The following is a 19,540-nucleotide window of genomic DNA, read 5'->3' on the forward strand; positions in this document are numbered from 1 at the left end:
GGAAGGAGCAGCACTTATTCATCCCCAAACCACATTTCTATCAGTGTAGCTAAATAAGCTTTCATGGCCCTCACATCGGTCCACCCTCCATCGCCTCCAGGATCCCCTCTCCAGATAAGGTGGGGGTTTGTATATCCTTCTATTATAGCTGAATTGCAATTCTTTTCCTACGTGACAAGATGATTAAAAAACATACCCTAGAGCAAATTCATCTCTGTCCCCACCCCACAGCACGAGGTCTGCAGTAGGGTGGCAGCTCATCAAACGTCTGCAGAATGACTGAGCCTATTCCCTAGAGAGTAAGGGCTACTGGATGGATCCCAGCATGCAAAACAGCCTAGTCCTAAATATACGGGCTTAGGACCTTCACTGCTTGGGTTCTAGTCCACCGGCCCGCCCCACTTAGGCCCACAGTTCCCAAACAGTATGCCAAGACACCCCTTGGCACTGCGGCAAATGCACAGAGGTAAATGGGTTATTTACACATTAGAGAGAAACACAGCAATGTGTGTCGGACACCCACTAACTACAGCTCACGGTGGTCACAGTGTCAACACTAATTTGTGCTACATTCCCTCTAATGACATCACATCTTTTCAGAGCTGAGTTTTCAGTGATTACAGGGATAAAAAGCAAACACCATGTGAAAATCAATGTAGAACAAGAAATGAGGACAGCCACATGCCATCTGATTCTAAGTTCTGAAAAGTTGTGCAGTGCCTGTTAGGCACACATATCCCATTGCTACATAATGTCGATTATTTCAGATGGAATAAAATTGTTGTCTTTCAATTTATGGGAGTTATTTTTTCAAATGGCTACTAAGCTGCTATGACATAACTGTTTTTAAGTTGTTTGGACCTAACTATTTCATAAACAAGGCTACTAGGTGTTTCTTTCGGCCTCTGGGCACTTGAAAAACTTACTGAAACGCTAAGATACTGGGAACAGAGAAATTGTGGGAATCTCTGGGTTAAGCAATTTACTTGGTCCTCAGTTCCCCTAAGTATAAATGGGGGACCACAATAATATAAGGTGTTGATAGGATTAATTGAGGTTATATGCAGTATTTGAAATGGTGCTGGTATGTGACAACTGCTATATACATGTTATTATTACATAGGCCACATCAGTAGTTGGCAGGATTATAGGGGAAATGTCTAAAACCCAACAGAAATCTATTTTCTAAGATTCTCTTCTTTGAGGGGGCCCAGGTGGCTCAGTCAGTTAAGCAACTGACTCTTGATTTTGGCTCAGGTCATGATCTCAGCATTGTGAGATCCAGCCCCTGCTTGAGATTCTCTCTCCTTCTGCCCCTCTCCCTTCCCTCTTCTCTCCCTCTCTAAAAAAAGACAAAAACACAAACAAACCATTCTCTTTCTTTTTTTTAACATTCTCTTATTAATAACCCTATACCATGTACTTTGACATTCATTACAGAGAGCACTGAACTGGGAGTCAGAAAGAGATGTGTTCTAGCAGCAGCTCAGCTTTGAAACCCAGAACAAGGCACCTCTTTTCCCTAAGCTTGTTTCCTTCTCTGTATGTTACTGGTGCACTAGTGACCCTGGAGTTGAGGGAAGGGGAGTTAAGACTCTTTCTCCAAGTGTACAAACACCTACAGGGACCAGACCACAAATGAAAATATACCTCCTGTACAATAAACAGTGCAAATATCAGGAAGTGGGTGATTAATAGTGCACAATTGATATGCTAATTACAAACCATCCTTATTAGCTTGTTGCTGCAAGATCCCCCAGGCCCTGGAGGCTGGAATCTGAAAGAAAAGAGTTTCTCAGCTTAGTCTGAGTTGAAGGTAATTAAGCACGTCAGAGCTACAAAACCACATGCTTCAAACTGATTCAGACCTTTCACTAAATTAAACCATCTCAGAATGTGTAGGAATAGTGAGGTTTTGCCAGCTGTATAATCAGTTCCGTATTCAATTCCTTAAATAGAGATTTATTGATTAGCCAACCTACTGTTTTTAAAATGTAGTTTTGCCTTTGAAAAAAAAATAAATAAATAAAGCTTTCCTTTAAAAAAGATCTCAGTTTTCATCAGATCAAATTTCCTTTGCCTTTTGCCTCTAGGGTTCCTTGAGATTCTGATTTTTTTTTTCGAATGCTAAGTTATTCCTTTATTAGATAGTCATTGAAATCGACCTCATTCCCATAGAGGAATGATTATGGGCACAGAAAATGCATTCATTCCTTTTACAAGGCTGGTGGCTGACAGAAGTGATTCTGCTGGTGGCTTCAATGGAAATGTTGCGTTTCATAAAACCAGCACTGAGATTGTTATAAAGCTGATTTTGGCATGTTTTCCTAAATTAAAAAAAATGAAAATGGAAAAAAATGGTTTCTCTTGCATGAGGGCTCTACATGTAGAGATAGGACTTGGAGATCTAAACTCCCCCTAACCTGCCCTGCTCCCCAGCTAATGAAGAAGATGGGTGTCACTTTCTGACCTCACACCCCTGCTCCCTTGCCTCTCAGGTCTGTCTCTGAGCCTGGAGCAGAAAGCAGACTGACCCACCGTTCCCAGATCCTCCCTATGGGCACAAGGTATCATGACCTAAGCATGGTTCGACTCCTTTTTGGCTTTTAAAAAATTGCTTTACCTCATCCCTGAGACTGATCCCATGACCTCAAGCACACCTCTGGTAGAAGGGAAGGCCTCCCACAGGTAGAGAGGGATGGAGTCAGGACCAAAATCATCCTTTCCGCAGGCTGCTAGAACCATCTAGCCCAGGTTCAACCCTTGCTCTGCCACTTACTAGCTGTGTGACTCTGAGCAAATCACTTACCCTTTCTGTGCTTTGCTTTTCTCATCTGCCCAGTGGAAGTAACAATTGAGAATCAAATGACAATATTTGTCAAGTGCTTAGAAAAGGGGCAGGCATGCATTAAAGGGTGAAAGAAAGCTGCTGGGGTTTTGTCTTGTGTTTGGCCAAAAGATGGCCTCCTGCCCTTATGCAGCCCCTCCATTCTTGTCCTTCTGCCCTCCTGCCCACCCTGCACCTCCTCCACGCCTACACACTTGCACACCTGTACCTCCTGCACACCTGTGCCTCCTGACCTCCTGTCCACCTGCACCTCCTGCCCTCCTGCACCTCCTCCACTCTTACACACCTGTACCTCCTGCCCTTCTGCACACCTGTACCTCCTGCATACCTGTACCTCCTGCACACCTGCCTTCCTACACACCTGTACCTCAGGATAGTCTACTTCCCTGATGAGCTCACTGCTCACATTCTAACTTTCAGCCTCTCCTGCCTTCCACTCCAGACAAAAGTCTGTCAGGCCTTGACATGGCTCAACAAACTTGACTTGTTCTAGTCTGTCCTCTTATCTTTTCCACAATGACTATTTCAGACCCACCTCTCCCACCAAACCTCTGACCCTCACTCTCAGCCTATTTCTCCATCTTCGTAATGAAAATAATGCCATCAAATAGAACCCCCTCAACCTCCTTCCATACCCCTCACCCTGTCCTGTCCCCGGCCACGTGCCCTAACTCCCCTACCCACCCACCTCCCTGCCAAAGTGGAAAATATCCCATCATTTATCTATCTGAAGCTGGTTCTCATCCCTGGTAGGGCCTGATACCACAGTTGTGTGGGTTGTGCACCGCACAAGAGCTTCCTGCCAAGGTACCAGTATGAAGTAAAACCCAGCTCACCTCTCCAAGTCTCGCATCCTTGCATGAGATGTCCAGATAGGCATGGCTTTTTTAATTCATCCACCCAGAGTGGCCCACTTTTCAAATGTGAACAAAAATAACATAGGCAAGTGGGAACCTTGCCCCTGAGCCCAAAACCAATACCCCTGCTCTTTCAGAGCCCTTTCTCACCCAATCACCTCTTTTTTTTTTTTTAATTTTTATTTATTTATGATAGTCACAGAGAGAGAGAGAGAGAGACACACGCAGAGACATAGGCAGATGGAGAAGCAGGCTCCATGCACCGGGAGCCCGACGTGGGATTCGATCCCGGGTCTCCAGGACCGCGCCCTCGGCCAAAGGCAGGCGCTAAACCGCTGAGCCACCCAGGGATCCCCAATCACCTCTTTATTAGCCTCTCCCTCCCTACGAGTTTCTAATGTTGCTTTCAGGGCTATCATGAGCAGAGGGTAATGTTACAAAAAATTGGCCAACACTTGGAAATGGGGCAAAGAAATTACAGTGTTCCTTCAGTGCGGGTGTTGCCAGGCAGTTCCCTCACCTCCCATTATCTGATTTTCTAGGGACTGTGCTGTCCAGTACAGTAGCCGTTAGCTTTATGTGGCTACTGAGCATTTGAAAGGTGGTTAGTCTGAGTTGAGATGTGCTGTGTCACATACATACTGGATTTCAAGGACTTAGTACCAGAAGAAAATTTCCTTTGTCCATTTTCATCAGGAAGACATAAAAATTACAATTACACCTAATATTAGAGCTTCCAAAAGCATCAAAAATTAACAAAATCTAACACTCCTCTCTCAGAGACTGATGGAACAACTGAATTTTTTCAATCATTAAAAATGTAGATGATTTGAACAATCTATAATGTAAACCACCTGATCTAATTTGTATTAATAGAATACTATACCCAACAATAGCACAATACACATTTTTTTCAAATGCTCATGGTACATTTACCAAGATAGACTGTATCCTGGGCCATTAACCAAGTCTCAATAAAATTAAATCGAAGTAACACAGAATACATTTTTCTGACTATGACTTTTAAATTTTAAATCATTAGCAATTTAAATGACTGAGGGAATGAATGAATAAACTTATTAGCAATTAGATATATAGAAAAAAACAAATGTTTGGATATGAAGCAACAAACTCATAATCATTGGGTCAATGAAGAAATCATAAGGGGAACTTTAAGACATGTTCATATAAATAATAAAAATACATCAGAATTTGTGGAATGCAGCTGAAGCAGTGTTTAGGCGGTTTTTCAAAATCTAAATATTTATGCTAGAAAATAAAATAGATGTAAAATAAATTACCTAAGTTTCCACCTCAAGAAGCTAGAAAAAAAAAAAAGCTAGAAAAAGAAAAACCAAGCAAACTCAAAGGTAGTAGAAACAGAATTTTTTTTAACATTGCAGAAGTCATCAAAATAGAAAATGAGCAATAGAGTTAAATTAACAAAGCCAAAAGCTATTTCTCTGAAAAGATTAATAAAATTGATCAACCTTAGGGGGCACCTGGCTGGCTCAGTCAGTGGAGACTACAACTCTTGATCTCAGGGTGTAAGTTTGAACCCCACACTTGGTGTAGAGATGGCTTAAAAATCAAATCTTTAAAAAAATCAATAAGCCCTAGCTTGACTAAAGAAGAAAAAGAACACAAGTTACCAATGTCAGAAATGAAAGAGGAGACAACCTTACAAATCTTACAGATATTAAGGGAATAATAATGGATTATAAATAAGTTTATGCTAAAAATTATTTTTACAATCTACATAAAATAGGCAAAGTCCTTGGAAAAAAAACGACTTACCAAAATTGATTTAAAAAATAATAAAACAGAAAATCTAAATTGCCAGAGAGCTAATAATAAATTGAATCCATAATCTAAAGCCTAACCACAAAGAAACCTGCATGTGGTTTCACCAGTGGGTTTTATTAAAAAGTTAGAAAAATTTAGAAATTGGAAAAAGAGAACGCTTCCTAATTCATTTTAGGAGACCAACACAACCCTCGTGACAAACCCTAAAAGAAAACTATGGGGAAAAAAAATCCAGACCAATCCCCTTCGTGAATACAGACACAAAATCCTTAATAAAATATTAGCAAATGGAATTCAACAACATATATCAAAAGCAAAAGACATCATAACCAAGTTGGGTGTATTCTGGGAATCTAAACTTGGTTTAGCTTACATAGAGCCAATCAATGTAATTAACCATATTAATCTACTTTATAAAAGTTGTATCTGAAAAGAAATCTATAAACAAATATTGAAGCTAAAGTTAATATGCATGCTAAAATGTTTAGAGGTAAAGTGTACTGATATCCATAACTTCCTTTGAAATGCACCAAAAATAAGATGGATTAATGAAAGATGATTTAGCAAATGATAGGCAAATACAACAAAGTTTCATTGTAAATACAGGTGATGGAAATATCAGTGTAAAATGTATAATCCTTTCAACTTGTTCATATATTTGAAACTTTTTATAATAAAGTTTTAGGGGAAAAAATACATATATTTATATTCTTCAACTCAGCAATTTCATTCCCAGGAATCTATCCCATAGAAATAAAAATACCAGTCTATGAGAATATATGTATAAGAATGTTTATTGCAATGTTGTCTCTAGTGAACAAGAACTAGAAATGAATATCCATCAGTAGGGGTTCACCTCAATAAAGTGCAGCACATCCATACCATGGACTATTACATGGCCATTAAAAAGAATGAATCAGAGGTGACAATGAATCAGTCAGTTAAGCACCTGCCTTCAGCTCAGGTCACAATCCCAGGGTCCTGGGACTGAGCCCCTTGTCAAGTCTCATGTCTGGCTCCACACTCAGTAGGGAGACTGCTTCAAGATTCTCTCTCCCTCTGCCCCTCCCCCTACTCACTCTCTAAAATAAATAAATATTTTATATATATGTATATATATGTGTATACATATACACACATATACACATATGTATACACATATATACATATATATTATATATATATGGTGCCTGAGTAGCTCAGTCAGTTAAGTATCTGCCTTCTGCTCAGGTCATGATCCCAAAGTCCTGGGAAGCAGCCCCAGTCAGACTCCCTGGCCGTGGGAAGCCTGCTTCTCCCTCTGCCTCTAACTCTCTCTCTCTCAAGAATAAATAAAACTTTTAAAAAAAGAGAGAGAGAGAGAGAATGAATCAGAGCTCCTCCTGATAGTGTAAAGGAATTTCACTGAGATACAGTTGAGGGAGAAAAGCAAGTGTGAATATGATCTTTTTAAAACAATCACACACACATACACACACACACACATACACACCCTGCATGGGATTACATATGTAAAGAGAAAAATATAGAACATATGTTAAATGGTTAACACAGCTTATGAAAAGAGAGTAAAATAAGCACTTGAGTCCTGATGTGGAGTTAAAGGGGGAAATTTATGGTAAAAACAACATGTGTGTGATCCCATTTCAGTTGAAGTTTCTCTATGGATGCAGTGTGTGATACCTAAAGTGATGCATAGAAGGCTGGGCACCACAATGTTAGCAGTGGTCATTTCAGGGTGGCAGGGCCCCAGATGACTCTTCTTCCCTTCTTTTTGTTGGAAGGAAGCAAAGCAGGGAGGGAAGGAGAAATTTGCTATCTACACTGTTGCTACATCCTCACCTCCTATTCACTCCTCAAACCACTCAAACCCCTACTCATGCCATGTCCTCATATTATGTGACCTCCCTGAGCATTTTATACTGTTGACCCTGTCTCCTTGAAACACTCCCTTTCATCAACCTCCATGACACCCTTCTCCCCACTCCTGCCTCTTTGGTCATCATTCCTCAATCAATTTTGTGAAATCTTCCTTTTCCCATCCTTCCCACCATCCTCCTCTGGATGTTGTCCTCAGACCCTTCCTTTTCTCAATTTAATTGCCATCTATATAACAATGTCTCCGAAGTATTCTTCTTGAGCTCTGACAAGATAGCTCTATTTTGATGTCCCATGGGTTCATCAGACTCAGCACAGCCAAAACTAACTTTATCATCTTTCCCAATAAAAAACTGCTTCTCATCCTGCAGGTGGATCTCAGGAAACAGCAGACATGGCTGCCCATACAGTGGCTCAAGCCATAAGCTTGGGTGTTACTCACTCTCTCTCAGCCCCACAGCCAATCAATCACCAAGTGCTATCAAGTCTATCTCTTGGGTTTCTATCCCATCCATCCTCCTGTCTGCCCCTCCACTTGGTCCAAGTACCATTTATCTCTCTTCTAAATGGCTGAAGCTGCCTGTTAACTTTCTGTTCACTGCCTCCCATTCATCCTCCAGAGAAGCCAAAGAGATCTTTCTAAACCACAAATCTGATCCTATCACTTCCACATCGCTTTCTACTTAAGACTCTGAGGGTTTCCCATTGTTCTCAAGACTAAGCTCAATGATATATTGGCTTAAGTATATGTTCAGCCTCCACCAAAACTCACCACTTCCAGCCCCTTGCCTCTGTCTTCACCTCATACTTAAGGAGGGAGAGTATTGTTGTGAGTCAAGCTCAAAGTCTAGGGGACTAAGCTAGTGGATGGTGCAGATTGAAAACTCACCCTTGGCAGAAGTGAGGATGTCTTTCCCTCCTCAGAAAACTATTTGCTAGCTGGCTAAAGAAGTCAGAGAGGGCAGGCTGCTTCTCCTAGGGTGACAGCCTGCCCTCTCACGCATCCCTCTGTCACTCCCAAAAGGTCAGGGCTTGGGTGGAGATTGGGCTATTGACCATTGTGAAGAAAAGCCTGGAGAAAAGCCAGAATTTCTTTAGCTTTCAAAAGTTTCGCCCCCTCACCTTCTTATTAGCATCCCCTATTTTAATTCCTGACCCCTCAATATCAGAGCTTGGGACCAAGCCCAGAGTATTCCTTTGCTAGGGACTGTCCTCTACACATACGCAGCACAGCACTGGGCACGATAACTGTTTAATTAGATCTTAACAGAGTGTACAAAATACCTTTCCCCCTTGGATCTGAGCTCATGAGCCAGCAGATGAGTCTGAATAGGCTGCAAAAATTGAAGTAAGGAGAAGGGAGAGTGTGAGGCTGGTCAGAGAGGCCCACTCCCCTTAGAGGTACCCCATAAAGTGGCCATGCACTACCTTCGAGGTCCACCTGCAGCTTAGGTCCTGGCCCTGCACATCACTCACTGTGTCACCTTGGCCTCAGTCTCCTCCTGTGTGAAGACAAGGAGATGTACCCAGAGCCTGGCAAATGGGTGGTGGGCATTACCGGGCTCCTGTGTGATGCTAGCTTTCCAGAAGATCCCAACTTGAATGCTTCCTAAAGAACAGTGGGCCATTCTCTTTCTCTAGTAACTTCCACATTTACATATAAATTGCTACCTAATGGCTCTGCCCTCCTTTATCTTAGCTCCAGGTTCTAATGAGCTGGAAAAATGGTCCTGTGTGAGGAATAATGAAGCTTCCAGGCTGAGGAAGGAAGACAGTGGTTCTTCCCTCACTGTGCGGTCGGGAAGGCAAAAAGGGAAGGAAGGGGGAACCGATGCCCCTTCCCCATTGGGACACATGTCCCCATGTCCCAGAGAAGAGGAAAAGAGCATTTTTGTATCAGTTTTCAACATAGTAGAAAATCAAGCATGAAAATATGTGAAATCCACAATACAGTTTGTGAAAAGTGAGTCATAATTCTATGTGTTCTGCGCGGTGTGCACATCGCAAATTTTTCATCCAGACAGAAACTAAAAATAAAGATGAACCAGGAGCGCCATCTGGGGTGAGGTCTGTCACTACCTCTGCTGCTCAGATTCAGAGATCTCTGCAGATCTGTGGGGATATGGAAGAGATGGTATGAAGTTCCTCCCCTCCAACCCATACACACATACATATGCACACCCACACATATGTGCATGCACAGTTGCACACATACATATACGTGCATGCACATGCACACACTTACCTACATGCACACATGCATGCATACACACACACACACACACACACACACACACACACACACAACCAGGTCCCAGCCCCTCTTAAAGTCATTTCTATCGAATCTCCACAGCCTGTGAAGTTCAGATTCCCATTTAGAGATTGAGGAAATGAAGACTCCCCTAGCTAAGCAACTGACAGAACTGGGATTCAAACCCAGGTCTGCGTGATTCTAAGTCCCAGGCTCATTTACATTTCACCACTGAATGTGGCCACTGGAGCAGAGGTTCTTTTTTTTTTTTTTTTAATTTATGATAGTCACAGAGAGAGAAAGAGAGAGAGGCAGAGACATAGGCAGAGGGAGAAGCAGGCTCCATGCACCGGGAGCCCGATGTGGGATTCGATCCCGGGTCTCCAGGATCGTGCCCTGGGCCAAAGGCAGGCGCCAAACCGCTGCGCCACCCAGGGATCCCTGGAGCAGAGGTTCTTAACTGAGGTGGGTGGATAGAATGCAGCAGCTCCACGGATGAAAAAAACTTGCATCTTTATTTTCTCCCTACTTCTAACCGAAACTTAGCATTTCCTCCGAATCTGAATGTGGGCAACAAATCTGTACCTGTGACTTTGTCACCAATGGAATCACATTTTCATATATTTCATATGTTGCTGATATCTCAAAATGTCACTTATATTTATCACAATTTGAAAATGTCAGTAGTTATTAGACCCACTGCAAGATCTTGTCATTTCATGTGTTCACAAAGAAGTGTTGTGGTAGCCAGGTGGCTCCCGGAAAATAAAGCTCTGCTGTGTAGCATTTGCTAATTCCCATGGTGTAAATAGTCCTACCACTGCCAATTTCAAGGATGACTATGTTTAACAATTGGTTTGCAAATTTCCTGAAAATTTAATGATTGGTGCTTAAAAGCAGGGACAAGATGGCTCCAGCACGCCACTGGCAATGGAGTGGGTTTACCTGGGTTTGTCATCCTCCCTATAAGTCATCCTCCCTATAAGTACTTGTCTTTCCTAAAACTCCCTTTGGCCTTTGGTATAGTAATGTCAATAATAACAATAATAGATTTGAAATATATATATTAAATCCTTAGTCTAAGCACTTAACATAACCAATATCATTATTTAGTCCATCAACAACCCTTTAAGGCTCTCAGTGGAGGCAGGGAGATGTGATTTTACCCCTGGGGGACATTTGGCAATATCTGAAGACATTTTTGATTGTCATAACTGGGTTCACTGCTGGCATCTAGTGGGTAGATGCTGCTAACTAACCTACAATGCATAGGACACACACACCACTCAACAAAGAATTATCTAGCTCTAAATGTCATTAGTGCTGGGGAGTTCAGAAATCTTGCATTACTTATCTTGCATTATCTTGATCTTACATTACTATCAGTCCCATTTTTGAGGTAGGAAAACTGCAGCCCACAGAAATTAATGTGCCCAAGTTCACAGAGCTATCATATAGTAAATTATCTGCAAATTCTAATTTCTACTCCCTTACTGCCTCACTAGATATAGGGAAAGGAGCTTACTAGAAAGAAAGCAGCCTGCTGGGGTTAGTCTTGGCAATGGGTGCCCCACAGAGGCTCAAGCACTATATGTTGGAGGATCTAAGCCCAGCTGCTTCTAAAGAGAAGGAGACTTGACCCCAGAAATTATTCCCAAGGTGAGTCAACCAGATGGCCCACTGGGCTGCCTGCAAAGTTCATTTAAGATAATAAAATGGACAGGGGAGGTGAGGACCACTCTGCCACAAATATGTATTAAACATCTACTATGTGCCAGCACTACTCTAGGTGCTGAGGATAGCATAGGGAACAAAACAATAGTGGCTCTTGCTCTCATGGAGTGTACAATCTGAAGGAACAGAAAAATAAATTTTAAAATGGATTTAAAAATTACAGTTCATGACAGATGCTATCAAGGAAGCAAGTGAGATGCTATGATAAATAATTTTAGGAAGACTTTCTTTAGATAGGGTAGTCAAGGAAGACTTCCCTGAAGAGGTGACATGTGAGCTAAGACTTGAAAGATGAGAAGCCAGCCATGGGAAGAGAGGAGAGGAGAAGCAACAATTCAGAGGGATTAGCAGGAGGTGATGGGACAGAGGAGGGAAATAGGTTGATGTGTTCTAGTCATCAAAAGGAGGTCACTGTGACTGTGGCACATAGGACAGAAGGGAGGAGAAATTCAGGACCTAAGAGTTAGATATCAGCAGATCCAGCCACCCTTCTGTGTGGAGGAATCAGTACAGGTCTGACAAAGTAAGCCCCAAGCTCTGAGGACTCAGCAAGTACATAGACCTGGGGTGTGGGGGAGGGAAACTGTAGGTACCTAGACTGGCATCTGGCACATTCTAAGAGCTCTCTTACCCAACTTTCTTAACCCGTCTGGCACATTCTAAGAGCTCTCCTACCCAACTTTCTTAACCCTTAACATGTCTGCTAACCCAGGATTCCCAGATGCCGGAACCCAGGACCCAAAACTCATGAGTGTGTTTATGTGTGTATATATGTATATGTGGGTGTATAATAATAATGATTACCAAATAGTCAAATGGCATTGGGGAAATCTTCAGCTCCAAAATCAATCACAGCACTAGAAACCAAAACACCTGGCTCGTTGCTGAGAAACTTGCATTAGTAGTCATTTGTGGGGCACTTGGGTGGCTTAGGCAGTTGAGCGTCTGACTCTTGGCTCAGGTCATGATCTCATGGTTGTGAGTTCAAGCGTCGCATTGGGCTTGTGCTGAGCCTACTTAAAAAAAATTCATTTGTGTAGCCACAGCCCACTTATGCCTAATCGCTATGCTGTTCAATAGCAGCAGGATGGGCTGGTGCTCCAGAGCTGAGTGAACTTTGCTGAGCAGGTTAACAAATTTATTTTTTTTAATAAATTAATTTTTTATTGGTGTTCAATTTACCAACATACAGAATAACACCCAGTGCTCATCCCATCAAGTGCCCCCCTTCAGTGCCCGTCACCCACTCACCCCCACCCCCCGCCCGCCTCCCCTTCCAATTTAGTACTAAGTTCTGTTTATGGAAGCCCAGAACTCTGGAACAAGGAGGCTCAGCTCACAAGACAGGGGACAGCAGGAGGCTGGGGAGGCAGGGCAGTGGAGGAGGGAGGGGAGGAAACAGGCACAGAGTGAGCCTGCGGTCTACGCCAGCTGCTCTGCAAAGCCTCACTGCACCCCCATTATTCTATTGAATCCTCGCAACAATTCATGTGGGTCCTATTTCCCCCGTTTCCACTCCAGGGTTTTAGGCTCAAGTCCAAGAGTGGAACCCAGGGCCCCCTCTTCCTCACTCAAGTTCCCACCAGAAGTTGGGATTTCACTGCCAGTGATTCAAGGACCTACTTTATCCACTCAGAACTTAAGTAAAAGAGCAGAGCAGTTCCTTAAGCCTGATGTGGGGAGGTAATGTGAAAGGAGAGAACGTGCCAAAACTCTCCAGAAATAGTGAATGCCCAGGAGGTGAGCAAAGGTATTGAGAACTGGGGAACCTATTTGCCTGCATAAAAGAGATAATGTTTTTGAAACTATCAAACGGATCCATCTATACTGCATCTTCATGAATCATGATGTTCTGTGTCTCCTTACCCCACCACTCCTCGACCCATTGGATCAAGGACATTTATTACTTTTAAGAGGAGTGCAGAGACCATCTGCAATCAAAAGATCGTAGTTTAGCTTTGAGGCTATACAGAGACAGTAGTCTTAAGACCTAGCCTGAGAGAAAAAAGTTTCTTAATTCCAGAACCTACCGTGCTCGCTTCGGCAGCACATATACTAAAATTCCAGAACCTACCCTACAAATTAAGGGAAGTGTGGAAGTCTGAGCCCAAAGTTAGATAAGCTGTCATGTGATAGGATTAGGGAAATGAGGTCAGGGAGGTGCCCATCCTGTGAGAAGATAGTGGTCTCTTCCAGACCTGGGGGTGAAAACAAGAAGGAAGGAGACTCAGAGAGAATGTGAATTAGAAAAAGACACTGCCTGGTGTCAGGGACTCATGCCCCTACCTCCCTCGAACTCAGCCCCAAAAATGGGAAGGTAAGGAAATTGCACTCCCAGTAGGGGAGGGAAAAAGACAAGATCAGAGGGGTCATTGCTTCACTGAAGCTCTAAAAGGACACTGTGCCTTTTGATTCCCCCATGCCCACTTGGACCAGCCAAGATAGTAAAGAAATAGCAGGAGGCTTCGGGTATCTGTCAGAACACCATCACAAAAGCAGAGCCTCTGCAAGTTCTACAGGAATAAGGCATTTCATGCTCAAGGAGAACTTACATGGATGTGGGAGGACCTGGACCTCGGGAAGGAAAGGAACGGAGAGGGCCAGAGAAATAGCCACTATCTTATCTGCCACAGCACTGACCTGAGTAAACATATCATAGTTTGCAGAGAAATACAAGAAACCATTCTTGTCTGCAAAGGGAGACCACAAATGGGGACTTCTTTTGTGCAGGATTCATGGCAATGAAGATGGAGAAAAGAGAGCAAATTTGAAAGATGCATGGAGGTGGGTCTGAAAGATCATAATGGTGCAGCTGGGGATGGTGCCAGAAGGAGCCCCAGATTCCTGGCTTGAGCCACTGAGTGGACTAAGTGCAATCTACCAAGATGGGGCCCGTGTAGGGCCAGGGCTACGGTGAGATGAAGTGCTTGCCTCAGCCACCACACACAAGGGTGTTGCCAAAAACCCTCAGTAATCAAGATAAATGTTTTAATGCAGTAATTTTTAATCAAAATTAATGCAAAACAAAATCCATGATGAACACGATCAGTATTACTGATTTTTCCTTTTGCTTTGGGCTTCAATATGGCTCAGCTTAAAATTTAAAATTCAAGTACTTTGTCCATCATGGATTTTTTTTTTTTGTTTGCATTCACTTCGTTTTTAAAAAAATACTTTATTAAAATTATTTGACACCTGTGGAGTTTGGTGCCCTCTTAAATGTTGAACCAGGTACAAGGGCTTCACTTGCTCTAGTTCCAGCCCTGAGGAGCAGGTCTGAGAAGAGGTCAATTAAGATGCAGTCTTGGATGCATGCTGGAATTAAATGGGATGGCAGATGTTAAGTGCCTGGACCAGAGTGGGTCTTCAGTACATGTTGTAATGGACCCGTTGGTGCCTGGCTTGAATCATCCAAGGCCTTACCATTCCAGGGACCCCAGCTGTCAACACCTGCATTCCTGCCCGAGAACTGTCCTGGCCGCCATGTAAGATATGGCAGGAGGCCTGGGTAATGAACACCCCTATGGCAGCCCTTAACCAACCATCCACTGGAGCCCATATGTAGATATCCCAGGTCCCTTGGCTCTTAGATGTGTTAATTTTGAGATTAGATAGATAGATAGATAGATAGATAGATAGATAGATCACCATTTCCAGAGTCCCCAGGGGAGATTAAGCTCCATCACCCACAGTGTTACTGGCTTGACAACACACCTCTAAGCTCTGTCCCTACCCCCACTTCACTTCCCTACCTTCCTACTGATGTTTCCCAGGATCAACTCTCAAGTAAATCTCATGTACTCCAATCTTTTTCTCAGGGCCTGCATCTAGGGCAACGAAACCAAGACAAATGTGTGTCTTTCCTTCCCTTGCCCTTTTCTCTGTGGAAATATAGAATGTTCTGCACATACTCAGAAGTCTCAGCATGCCCTTGAAGGAGAAACCCCTGACTCCAGCACTCTCCCTGGAGGGAAGTCAGTAGGGGTAATTATCAGCCAGCACTAGGAGGCCTCCATCTAAAATGGGCTGTCTGTGTTTCTGTAATCTCTGCACCTAGAGTTGAAAAATAATTGGCGGACACCTTTCCTGGCCATTAATTCTTTACAGCAGACACTGAGCCCTTAGGGCAAAAACTGATTGTCTGCAGTTACTGCCAGCCTGGCCCTGAATTCAGAACAAGGAGCATGACTTTCCTCTCACCCTCTCTACAGACAGTCTTCTCTTTCCTCCACCCACCCCTGGAGCCCAAGAAAAGCTGTTTGCCTAGACAGGAGAAGACAAGAGCTAGCCCTCAATCCAGAGGGATGGGACTAAGGGTTGAAAGCCGTGGTGAAAATCATGAAAAGTGGAGACACGATTCATGCTTTCTTTTTAGAGAATATTTGTCCAGCCTCTGCACTTTTCCCTGCCATCACCAGCAATACTCACAACGATCTCGTGCACCAAGTACTATGTCTCTGCCAGTTTTATAGGCTCAGAGGCTCAGAGAGAGGAAGTGGCTTAGGTTAAGTGACAGAGTTTCTCCTTGTCCAAACCGCAATCAGGCTCCTCCGGACCCTTTTTCCAACTAGGCCCTGACTTCGGGGATTCTATGTTCGTTTCTGTTGATACATACAATCTTAGCAAGAATCCTGCTAAAGTTGAACAGGATCCCTCACCGTTAATATCTGATCCTCCTCAGGGAACCCTGGGTGGCACAGCGGTTTAGCGCCTGCCTTTGGCCCAGGGCGCGAGCCTGGAGACCCGGGATCGAATCCCACATCGGGCTCCCAGTGCATGGAGCCTGCTTCTCCCTCTGCCTGTGTCTCTGCCTCTATCTCTCTCTCTGACTATCATAAATAAATAAAAATTAAAAGAAAATTTAAAAAAATATATCTGATCCTCCTCAATGTCCAACTACATCCCCCATCCTCCACCCCCCTCCTCAGGTCTGGCTAGCCACCCTGGCCTGCCTTCAGCAAGAGTCCTGTTAGCTCACTTTAACCAGAATCCCCCTTACTCCTAGTGTTTCCTTTTTTTTTTTTTTTAAGATTTTATTTATTTATTCATGAGAGACAGAGAGAGAGAGAGGCAGAGAGAGGTAGAGAGAGAAGGAGGCTCCATGCAGGGAGCCCAATGTGGGACCCGATCCCGGGACTCCAGGATCACACCCTGGGCTGAAGGCAGGCGCTCAACTGTTGAGTCACCCAGGCGTTCTGCCTGGTGTTTCCTCTTAGTAATATCCCATCCACTGACCACCCCCTGCTCTTCAGCTATAAATTACTTGTCTTTGTTGTGTTGGGAGGTGACCTCATTCTCCCTCCCCTACCACACACCCCACACCAGTCACCTCCACACCTACCCCCATGCCCCCCCTGAATTAAGTTTGCTTATGGGTTCTTAACAAATGTCATGAACAATTTTCCCTCCAAATAGGTCACGTAAGGAAGATGTTGATTTAGACCCCGGTCTGTTTTTGATTCCAAAGGCCTTTTTCTTCCCTGTGTCATATGTTGTCTGTCTTCAGTAAACATTTCTTGAGCACCTACTACACGACAAGCCCTATGGTGAGCCCCGAGGAAGACAGAAAAATAGTAAGAAATATTTTTTTCTGGACCCCTGCGTGGCTTGGTGGTTGAGCATCTGCCTTTGGCTTGGGTCGTGATCCCAGGGTCCTGGGATCGAGTTCTGCATTGGGCTCCCCACAGGGAGCCTGTTCCCCCTCTGCCCATGTCTCTGCCTCTCTCTGTGTCTCTCATGAATGAATAAATAAAATCTTTAAAAAATTTTTTTTTCCTCTAAGAGGGAGAAATAAAATCTTCCCCTATTCTGCCCATTCCCTACCCCAGGGGTCAATGCCTTTTTTTATAGTATTGACAGACAGCCACAGGGGGAGATTTGAATAAGTACCCACAAAGCCAGACTATTGACTGCCTGACCCTTTACAGAGAAAGGTTGCCCTGCCCTGGTCTACACCACACCAGGCACTGAAGATACACTTAGTTACTCAACTCAACTCAACTCAACTCTAGGAGGCTCATCCTACGATTGATTACATCCATTTTACAGATGAGGAATGAGGCTCAAGGACAGGAGATTTGTCACACTGCTGGAAAAGTATAAAGTTGGATAATCCCAAAGCCCTCCACACTCCCCTTGTAGATGTCCCTTCCCTGCTCCAAATCATGTCCAAAATGTTAATGGTCAAAGTTTTGAAACACTGACACTGACACTGGAAACAGCCCACAACCCCACATCAGGAGTGAGTCACTGGGCCAGGAGACTCCACCAGACTGATCTCAGAGCTGCAGTCCGTCTGGTCTCCTATTGGATGTTTTCCTCCAGCTGGATCAGGAGGCCTTTCATGTGATAAACAGGCATTCATGTGCTAATCTGCAATCTGAGGCAGGGTTATTATTTCTGTTGGTTATATTATCGAACCTTTGTGGGAAGGGCAGAGTGACAACCCTGAGGGAAGACGACTGGGGGGCCAGCTGGAGTGGGCTGTGCAACAGAAGCGGCCCCAGGTCAGTTGACTAGAAGCCGTGTATCCATAAATTCTGATCAGGAGAAGATGCTGTGAAAGCAGAATTGCAAGGAGAGGCAGGTTGAGCTGAGTTGCTGCTCTGTTATCTCAACACTCCCCTCCACAAGCCAAAGTTGAACACCTTTGCTGGGAATACCTGCATTTCTCCGCCCAGGGCTTGATTTCTAACTGTGGGAGACCTTGGCCACACGAAGCTGGAAGTAGCCTGGACCAACACAGCTGGCCCACTGATACATAGATAATGCAGCTTCCTCCCCCCTTGGTCTGAGGTGTGTTCTGCTGGCTCCCAGAGTCCCCAGGGGACTTAAAACTGCAGATGTCACCACTGTCATAAGCCCAATCATGCACCCTTTCCTGGCTTTCTTCCCTTCCCCGCCATGTCTTCTCCCAGAGGACAGGAAGATTTCCTGCGACCACCTCCCAGATAAACTACTTGCACTTTCATCCTGTCTTAGGATCTGCTTCCAGAGGAATCCAAACCAAAGTAAGCCCCAAGAGTTCGTCATGCCTTCTCACCTCAGCTTCTCATATGACTGATCTCTACCTCAGCGCTGGGAGCTAGGATCAGCCCCATTTTTCAGAGGTGGAGACTGAGGTGCTCATAGAGATTAGGCAGTCAGAACCCCAACCCGCCAGAGACTGGCAAGAGCCAGAGGCTCAACAAAGGTTCCTGGTGGGAATGGATTTGAGCTTGTCTTCTCAACCACAGATTGAAACTGTCCCAGACCCAGGCTGAGCCCCAACTTTACAGCCCATTCTACTCCAGCTCCTGCTCACCTCTCCCCTATAGCCATTCCCCCAGAATCCTCCATCAGTGAAGACAGCTGGAATGGAGTCAGAAGTTACTTCTAGAATCAACGTGTCATAAAAGATAGAGAACTCAGAGTTCTTAGCTTGTAACAAGTCGATAAAAATGATCTCCATGGCTACCTTGGGGGAATAAATGGTGTGGATTAAATTTGCATTTATTAAACAGTAATAGCCAACATTTATTAGTGCCTACTGTGGTGCCTCTCCCAATCAGATGGGGACTCCCAAATGTAGGGCATGGGCAGTGAAAGCCACCCATAGCAGAACAAAGGAGATAGAAGTTTACTGAACACTCGGCAATGGAGGTGTGGGGACAGGCCAGCAGAGGAGAGGCCCCAACAAGGAAGGAGTGGATGGGGGCTGTCTTTAAAGGAGGGTGAGGAGGTGTGGGAATGCATGGAATTTCCCTTTTCTGGTACTGTGCCTGGTTGTAAGTAGCCCGTTGGTCAGTTAGGGCCGTAACTGATGATATTGTGAGGTGGGTCCTGATGGTCCTGTCTGGATTCAGCACTGGGGGTCACTGTGGGCCCTTTTGTCTTGTTCTATACTTCATTGCTCAAGTCTGTTGCCTAACAGCAGCCTCTATTCCTACTATGTGCTAGGTGCTATTCTAAAAGCTTTACAATAATATAACTTTTTAAAATGCTCACTCTTGGGGTGCCTGGTGGTTCAGCTGGTTGAGCATCTGTCTTCGGCTCAGGCCATGATCTCAGGATCCTGGGATCAAGCCCCCTCACTCCCCCTTGGGCTTCCTACTCGATGGGGAGTCTGCTTCTCCCTCTACCTCCACCTGATGCTCCCCTGCTTGTGGTCTCTCTCTGTCAAATAAA

The 19,540-nt window shown here is 44.2% G+C and overlaps 1 long non-coding RNA gene across 4 annotated transcripts; it reads right to left on the bottom strand.

The window, feature by feature from the left end:
• Window positions 1-1,401: 1,401 nt before the first annotated feature.
• LOC112673970 (uncharacterized) lies at window positions 1,402-18,818 on the bottom strand. Of its 4 annotated transcripts, none has more exons than XR_007405633.1 (3): window positions 18,417-18,671; window positions 17,795-17,930; window positions 1,402-1,777 (listed from the first exon to the last, which is right to left on the bottom strand). It is a non-coding gene; the product is annotated as an uncharacterized LOC112673970 (long non-coding RNA). The 4 variants fall into 4 exon arrangements; XR_007405632.1 differs by lacking the exon at window positions 1,402-1,777 and adding an exon at window positions 14,462-14,689; XR_004809146.2 differs by lacking the exons at window positions 1,402-1,777; window positions 18,417-18,671 and adding an exon at window positions 18,678-18,818 and having other exon boundaries at window positions 17,760-17,930.
• Between the last annotated feature and the right edge of the window lie 722 nt (window positions 18,819-19,540).

This window comes from Canis lupus, chromosome 24, assembly GCF_003254725.2.
Source record: "Canis lupus dingo isolate Sandy chromosome 24, ASM325472v2, whole genome shotgun sequence".
Classification (NCBI taxonomy): domain Eukaryota; kingdom Metazoa; phylum Chordata; class Mammalia; order Carnivora; family Canidae; genus Canis; species Canis lupus.